We start from the raw sequence: 7,736 nt of genomic DNA on the forward strand, positions 1-7,736 counted from the left end.
AAAATGCCTTTCTGAGTTCTTAGAAATTCCCTTGATAGGCAGGTTAAAGTGTGTCTTCTAAAACAATAACACCTCACCTGTTGTTTTCTTATAATTACACATATAAGTAATGTGATTTTTTAATGCTTGACCTTTTCAAGTTGATGATATACATCTTATAATAAAATTTAAAGGATTATGGAAACTAATGTATTTACAATAAAAAGACACTTGATAATGCTGTGTATATGCATTTAATTTAAATTTTACAACTTTGAATCAGCATGAATTGCAATGAATGGGTCTTCAGCAGAGTTACTAATAGAAATCTGAGCCTTGCCATCACTGGAAACATAGACTTTAATTCCTGTGCAATTTCCATTAATTTTATCTCCAGAAATGACATCACAATATGTGCCACCAGGAAGACCAGTTTGCAAAGTTGTTGACAATGACCTATAAAACAAAATTTGATATTTAACTTAAATTCATTACTGTCAAATATAATAATTCAGATTCTTTCTAAAGTAAGTAAACAGCTTAGTTTTGTGCCATAAAATTTTAAGCAGTCAAGGTCTCAATAAGAGGAAATGGAAACACAGAGACATTTCCAGTGGATGTGAACAGCACTCTCAGCACAATGTAATCATACAGAATACCTACCTATTCCTAGTCAGTGGTGACTATTACCAGACCATAAAAGTTGAAGAATAGCAGTGAAGATCTACAGGAATTGCTACCTTTAGATAAAAGTACTGCCTGTGGTAAACATAAATATTTTCTATTTGCTTTTTGTGAATTTATAAAAATACTTATTGCTTTAAAGAATTAAAATTGGAATTTTTCTTCAAAAAATATTTTTTCAAGAGACCAAAAATCATTAGAATTAGAAGTAAAAGTATTCTAGCATTTTTATGAAGAAGTATATATCTTGGAAGAGAAAACTATCTTGTATAAATTTATTTCAGTTCTTCTATGCAGAGAACACAGAAATTAAAGAATTAGCCATAGGCTCTTTTGGAAGAATATGAAAGACACATTACTTATTTATTTATTTTTGACCAATTAAATGTAATTTTAGCCTAACCTGAGCTAAACATGAGCAGAAGTTGGGGTGGGACTGAGACATTCCACAGCTGGCAGAGTTCTTCTGGCTGTAGTTCTCCATATGAAAGACTCATTAGACTATAAGAATAGGCTATCAGTATTACTAAAGAAAGGCCAGCAATGAGAAGCTTTAGAAGTAAAACTAAAAAAAATCTAGTGGGAATATCATTGGCCATAAGATACATTTCTAACACATACACTTTAAAGTAGTACTTGTCCCTGAGAGGTAGGAAGTGAAGAATATATAGCAAAGGAGCAGATAGTGGAGTAGTTGAGATACAGAGCTAAAAAAGATATTCCAATACTAAGATTGAGACTGAAAGCCATGTTCTTTTAGAGATTTTTGCCATCCTTATATTAACTGTTGGTATATTTAGTGGCTCATGTAATATTAGCATAATATGCATAATATTTAGTACACAGTATTGCATGGATGCATAAGAAAGCTCCAGTTAAAACAAAGACCCTTATAAAAATGGGCGGGGGGAATAAATGCTATCATCATTTTTCTTCTTTACTTTTCTGATTTCTTATTTTCTTAATTCCCTGACTTAAAGGCTTTTCAAGATATGAAAAAAAGTAAATGAACAGGAATAGAATAAAACTAGAACATAACAGTGTAAAAATTATTTAAAATTGATATCCACTTACCAGTCATCATTATTAAAGACAATGAATCCTTTGTTTCCTCTTCCAAAAGCCACTTGGTTGCTACCATTATCCCACCAGTTTTGAAAAGGCTGGCCATCAACCACATTTCGGAAAATAACCATGTTTCTAAAAGCACAGGATCATACAAATTGTTGACATTCTTAAACTCAAACATTTTAAAGTAAAATGTTAAGGAAAGTGTTAGAGGATATGTATTACTCTTACCTTATTTGGCGCCATCGATGTTCACAGACCCAGTCATTGCCACAAGTAGTGTCTGGATTAATAGTTACTTCTTTGATCACTCCATTATTATTTGGTGGTCCAATCCAATCATTAACATCTTTAATTTAAACAAAAGCAGATTTTTAACACACACACACACACACACACACAGACACAACTTTTTCTTCCTTCATTACACCTCTCAATTAATTGGTCCTGCTACTTGTCTCTGCAGTGTCTTCATTTAGAATATATCATGTACAGTATTTTTATAGACCTTTACTGAGTTTTAATTGTCTCTGTAAATTCTGGGTTCTCTAGGTATCTGTCCGAATTATAGGAAAGGGATTTATTTTAGACATAAAGTCTCTGTAATGATGCTACTTCTGAAATCTTCAGTTTAAAAAGAAAACCCTCACTTAACTTTTAAAGCATCTTCATAATTTATTTCTCAGTTCAGTTTTGAAATTGATATTTGTATTAATGCTTTTACTATATCCCCGATTTTTTTCTCATTCTTACTTATCCTGAAGTGGTCTTTAATTTTTTTATTATTTAATGAATATCATATTTCATTCATCTTTTAAGATATTTTCCTCATTTAACTTCAGCTCAGCTGAACCATTTCTTTTCATTCCATAAAAATTTTTAAAAAATATTTTCACAATATTCATATTTCTTATAACAAATGCAGGAACTGATTTAAGTTCTTGATAAGTTTTAGCATGTGTAATCTTCATACCAACTCAATGAAATTGGGTACTTTTGATAAGTATATATTTTATACCTTGTAATTTCTTCTTTTTTATAAGTTTCTTTTCTTAGTGTGTGGATATCTGTCCTATTACTGAACAGTTTTCATACTCTTTGAAAAAAGAGAGCATAAATTTTATGTATTTAATATCCTTTCCATTACAAAAATCAGAGATCAGCATTGTTTCCATTTAAATAAATACTTGATGAATAAATATTGAATGCAACAACCTCATGAGAAATTAAAACAAAATTATCTACTTCTTTCTTAAGAAAAAGATATTTTAAACAAATTCAAAACTTACTTGTCCATTCACAAAGTTTCTTTGCCAACGGTAGCTTGACATTACTCGTGTAAATCCATAAGGATGAGCAAGCATAAATCCAACTGCCATTTTATACAGCCTGAAAGTTATAAAAATATATTACAATAGAGGAATAGAATATTATTACTCTCATTAAAAGGTGAGTTAAAGACATGTAGAGAGGTTTTTCTCCTACCTTGCATCCCAGAATGTAAGAATGGATGATCCTCCAGCTCCATGTCCTCGTTGGTTATCATGGTTATCCACAAAGACTAGAGCTCTGTCTGAGGGCATGAAACCCCAACCTTCTCCCCAGTTCCTATTAAAAAAATAAATATTTTCATTCTTTTACAATAGGTTTAGGGTAACCTAAATCTGCATCTCTTTTTATATAGCATAATTAGATAAACTCTCTAATTATTCCATAGAATTTAGTGTTTTTTAGTTAACAAATCTATAAATTCATTATGTGTTTGTATATATGTAGGATTCCTTGTATCCTTTCATAAGTAAGATTTTTGTCATACAAAAGTTTCTTTTAAAGGTTTCAATATATGCATGTTATGTGGATTTCTGAAAGGGTAATATTCATATCATATTATACAGAAAGACAAACTTGGTTAAAATGAGGCTTCAACACTTTATTCTTGTAGCATGAACACCTTAATATTTCAAATTAATGAGTTGAGAAAATGCATACTTATTCCATAGTTATGGCCAAATTGTAGTCACTTTATAAATGGTAGCATCCTCTTAAAAATAACCTGGCTTTAACAAGAAATATAACTCAAATATAGTGTACTCAAATAAAAGATAGGTGAAAATATTTAGGTGATGTTTTGGTTTCCAGAATACTTCCTTGTGACTGATATTCTAAATTAAAAAGATGATTAATTGTGGTTTGAGGAAGAATAACATTTATTAATAATCTACTTCTTGATTATCTAAGAAGGTTCTAAGAAAATAACTCATACTGGAGTAGTATGTCTAATAGATCTGTAAAATACTATAAATGACAAATTATATTTACTTTAAGTAAGCCATCTTCTCTCCATTCCACCTGTGCCCAGTTTTGCACCATACTTGAATTCTGTCACACGGCCATTTCCAAAGTACTCACTACTTTTAATTGCCTCACCACCCAGATCAATCACCTGGTTGAAATACAGTGGAAAATATAAATTTAATGTAGAAAACTTTTAAAGTATTTTAATGAAACAATTAATATCAAATAGCCTTAAAACATTTGTTATTTGAAATGCTTAAAACTGCTTTCATCACACTGAGATTCTTATTTTGTTTTGATAAAATATATGTCACAACATTGAAAGAAATCTCTTGACAAGGTAACCTGTGAAAATCTTGATCTCATTTAGTGTTGCACATAAATTATAAAAACAATAGCTCACACTATCATAGAACTTACTCTCATATCGAAATTTATCAATGCTTGGTAATTACTAATTCATTAACTACTAATTACTTTTCCAAAGAGAACAAAAACATAAACTTTATCATTAGTCCTTTTCTTTACATAAAAATTTTTTTTCACAGAAAGGAAAATCAGTTTGATTAAAAACTTAGACAGCCAATAGTGGTATAGTGAAGACCCAAACTCAGAATGGCTTAAACAACAACTACATTATTTTTGGTCTTGTACAATGGTCTCTGGAATGTAATAAATATCAGGAATTTGTAGCCTAAATAAATTTCCTGTAATTCCAAATAACATACTTTGAATTAATGTTTCAAATTAATGAATTGAGAAAATGCATACTTATTCCATAGTTATGGCCATATTGTAGGTACTTTATAAATGATAGCATCCTCTACCTCTAGAATTAAATGTATTATTTCTGAATAAAAATTTTAAGAATACTACAGTATATTAATGACTCAGCCATTAACCTACAGAAATTTCTTATTGAATTAAATCTGCCATTTATTTTCTAGTGAATGAGATGATATAGTTTTATGCACATATATAGATGAATGTACCTCCTGGAAAATGAAAGGCCTGCTTCCTCCAGGGAACCATTTTGTGTTTAGATTATGGAGTTTATCCAAAACTGCCTTTATGTCTCCAGGCCACATATGTTTAGAAGCATCCAGTCTGAACCCTGCTACACCAATATCAATGAGATTGTTCATATAATTGGCAATTTGGGTGCGCACATAATCTTTCTCCAGGGCAAGATCAAGAAGACCAACCAGACGACAATCTCTGACCTGTTGAGGTAAAAATTTTATGTTTTTTTAAAATATCATCTTTCACCTGAGAATCCATTTGATTATTTATTCATTCATTTATTCATCAACATATATTTCCAAAATTCATTTTTTAAATTGGGCATTGGGAATATTGGCATTATTCTGTGGATGCACTTTGAAATATTTTCTAGCATAAAAATGGAGAAGTTAGAAAATGAGTTGATGAGTAGATGAGCTTTTTAGCTGACTGGAGGAATCTATTTATCTATTTATCCTTCCGGGATTGAGGAGTGAACCCAGTGCCTTACACATGCCAGGCAAGTATTTTATCACTGAGTTCTATACCTAGTATCATGACTGCAGAATGCTTTGGATTATTGAGTTTTTTTAATTTTTATGCAGTCATGGTTACTTATTTTACCTAGGAATCTAAACTAGTGTTTAAAATTAGTGTTTAAGTAAGTTACATGTGCATAATTAAAGGCATAGGTAGTTCTTTATTCAGATCATTATTTTCAAAAGAAAATTACCTGATAAGCATCATTATAGCTTTCAATGCCGCCACTTGAGGTTTTACATTTACCATCATTAAAATCCCAACCAGAGTATGGGACTGCTGGAAACTCCCTATTTCCAGCATTGAAATAGCTTCCACAAGTACTGCTTGTTCCTGCACCTCCCCCTTCACCACACATATGATTAATTACAGCATCCACATAAATTCTGACCTGAAAAGCAAAGGGTTTGTTTCAATTTGATTTTAGGTAAAAATCTGACACATTATTGATTGAACTTTACAGAGTATTCATTAAAATCTAAAATATTTCTTTATTATTGTATAACTTCATTTTCCAATAAGACTAAAAAGTGAAGCATGAAAGGAAACTAATGTGAAATGAAGAGTGATATCTATTCTAGTTGTCTGGTCATATATTTACATAAATGATGAATTGAGAAAAGCAGAAACTATGATAATTATTAAGAAAGTCATTTTTGAGGAGGTAACAACCAGTTGAGACAGAAGAAATTATTAATTTTTGAAATTTCAGTGGATCACAAGGAAAAAGAAACAATTAGCCTTTACTCTCTGCTTAGGATCTGAAGAAAGGAAGATAGAAATTGCCTATCATTACACTCCTCACTCTAAAGAGAAAATGGTTATTTTTTATTAAAAAAATGATGGAGAAGAGTACTCAGGAATTTACTTATAGATAAATCACATAAAAATTATAGCAATTATTGTAATTGGAATTTCTAATACATAATAAGAAATGTATTTAGTTATAAAGGTTTAAAGTTGATGCCTTGCTTTACAAATAAACTCTTCTTTGAACTAAATGGTCTTTTCTTTAGTATATAAATGGCACATAATTAAGGATTTATAAAGGTTGAACATAAAGCAATAGTTCCTTTGAGTTACACCTCAAGTATGAAATAAAATTTTAAAAAATCAAGTCCCAGAAACTGTCTGCTCAAGAAGAGAAAGAAAAAGAAGAAATTATCTTCCTATATAATATTTTAAAGGAAACTTAAATTCACTTACACCAACATTGTTACACCTAGTCACCATGTCTCTGAACTCATTTTCATTTCCAGATCTTGTGCATATTTTATAACTAATTGGCTGGTATCTTTCCCACCAAGGTCTTGAAGGGTTGTTAACAACAATATTTTCATTGGGTGGTGAGATCTACAAAGAAAGCAATCTTAATAAGTATCAAATTATAGATTATTTTATATCATTAAAACCTCTAAAACAAATTAATAACCGAAAATTATTGCTGAATCTTTGTACATGCAGCTACAGTACCTTATAATCACTCTAAAATATTAACATGCCATTAAATATGTCTTGCTATTATCCTGAAGCAAAATATAAAGTTGCCACCAATACTAAATTTTTTCTTCCTCAGAAAACTGTTTCAGAGGACTTATATGTGAAGTAAAATATTATCTCAGATTCACAGAAACGGATTGCCATTTTACTATATCATTTATCATAAACTCAAGTAAATGTTGCAATTTATGATATGAACAATCTTTACCTGAACTCCTCCAAATCCATTGGGAGCTAAGTATCGCTCACATTCCTGAGCAATATCAACCCAGCGCCACTCAAACAAGTGGACCATAGAAGTCCTTCCCTGTTGAGTGTTTGGGGAATACTGAGCCCAACAGAGCCCAAGGGCTGAAAGCAGCAAAAAGAACTTCATTTTGCTCTGAAGCTGCCACTGTTCTTTCTAGCAACTATTTATATTCCTGTAAAAAGAGCACATTTGACAAAGTAAACCTTAACATGAATAAATATTTAGAGTACAAACACTGGAATGTGAAAAAGATTATCGATAATAATGTTAACTCAACAGGTGAAGAACATTCATAAAATCTCCCAAGAAAATAATCTTAAATGACCTTTTAGAACTTAATGTTGTTCTTATTAAAGGAATATTAGTCTTTTCAAATATCTGGCATGTGACATATGTAAACAGTCCTCATTCATGTATT

The 7,736-nt window shown here is 30.6% G+C and overlaps 1 pseudogene across 1 annotated transcript; it reads right to left on the bottom strand.

The window, feature by feature from the left end:
- Window positions 1–234: 234 nt before the first annotated feature.
- LOC143386309 (pancreatic alpha-amylase-like) lies at window positions 235–7,481 on the bottom strand (annotated as a pseudogene). The gene is made up of 11 exons (XR_013154897.1): window positions 7,277–7,481; window positions 6,775–6,921; window positions 5,762–5,959; window positions 5,019–5,249; window positions 4,051–4,174; window positions 3,217–3,339; window positions 3,021–3,120; window position 2,376; window positions 1,963–2,080; window positions 1,738–1,863; window positions 235–435 (listed from the first exon to the last, which is right to left on the bottom strand). The product of XR_013154897.1 is annotated as a pancreatic alpha-amylase-like (transcript).
- Window positions 7,482–7,736: the final 255 nt, after the last annotated feature.

The sequence above is a fragment of the Callospermophilus lateralis genome, unplaced genomic scaffold, assembly GCF_048772815.1.
Source record: "Callospermophilus lateralis isolate mCalLat2 unplaced genomic scaffold, mCalLat2.hap1 Scaffold_138, whole genome shotgun sequence".
NCBI classification, from domain to species: Eukaryota; Metazoa; Chordata; class Mammalia; order Rodentia; family Sciuridae; genus Callospermophilus; species Callospermophilus lateralis.